The sequence below is a fragment of the Aethalodelphis obliquidens genome, unplaced genomic scaffold, assembly GCF_003676395.1.
Source record: "Aethalodelphis obliquidens isolate GAN/ISIS:26980383/991018 unplaced genomic scaffold, ASM367639v1 scaffold40, whole genome shotgun sequence".
Taxonomy (NCBI): domain Eukaryota; kingdom Metazoa; phylum Chordata; class Mammalia; order Artiodactyla; family Delphinidae; genus Aethalodelphis; species Aethalodelphis obliquidens.
Genome location: NW_020837984.1, coordinates 15549222 through 15550039, shown reverse-complemented (window position 1 = coordinate 15550039; position 818 = coordinate 15549222).

The following is an 818-nucleotide window of genomic DNA, read 5'->3' as shown; positions in this document are numbered from 1 at the left end:
GAGAGCCGGCCGGCCTCCCCCTGCGGCCACCCCTCCCTTCCACCCTCCTCTCCTCCCCCGGGGTTGACTGTAAACACGGAAACCTGGCGCTTTGGCTCTGAGCTCTTCCAGATCTGGGAGGTGCCCTAGGCCACCTGGGAGTGGGAGGCTGGGGGAGGGGCAGAGGGGTAGGGCAGGCTTCTCCCACCTCTGTCTGTTCCTCCATTCCCGCCCCCGGCCCTGCAGCCGGTGTGAAGTCAGCCCTTCCCTCGGAACCTCAGGTGCTCTGACAGCCCCTTGCCCCTCACATCTCCTGCTGGGCTCCCTCCCACACCCTGCTTCCGGCAGGCTGCCATCTCCTCAGGTCTTCTCACTGTCCTCCCAACCTGCTCTCACCCTGCCCTCCTTGCCCTGACCACATCTGGGTACCTCTTCCCCCGCAAAATTCCATCATCATCTTTTTTCGCACATCTATAGAGGATCATTCTTGGGCCAGCTTCAGTGCCACCTCCTACAGGAAGCCTTCCCTGGATCCTCCAGCACCCTGGATTCACCACACATCTGATCTCTTTCCTATGTCCTGCCTTTTGGGGAGCTCTCTCATTGCCACCACTTGGCTGTGAGCCCCCACGAGCTCAGCCTGTGCTGTTCCATCAGACTTGGGTCTCCTTAAGCCTTTCTGTCTCATGATATTGAGGGTTCCCTGAGAACCAGGGCATGTCTCTCTCCGCTGATCACAGGACCCTGTCTCACCTTATATTCCACCTCCAGGGTCCCAGACGGCAGGTCTGCCCTGACATTTTCAACTCAAGGTAGAAAGTACAAATAGAGGATCCCTC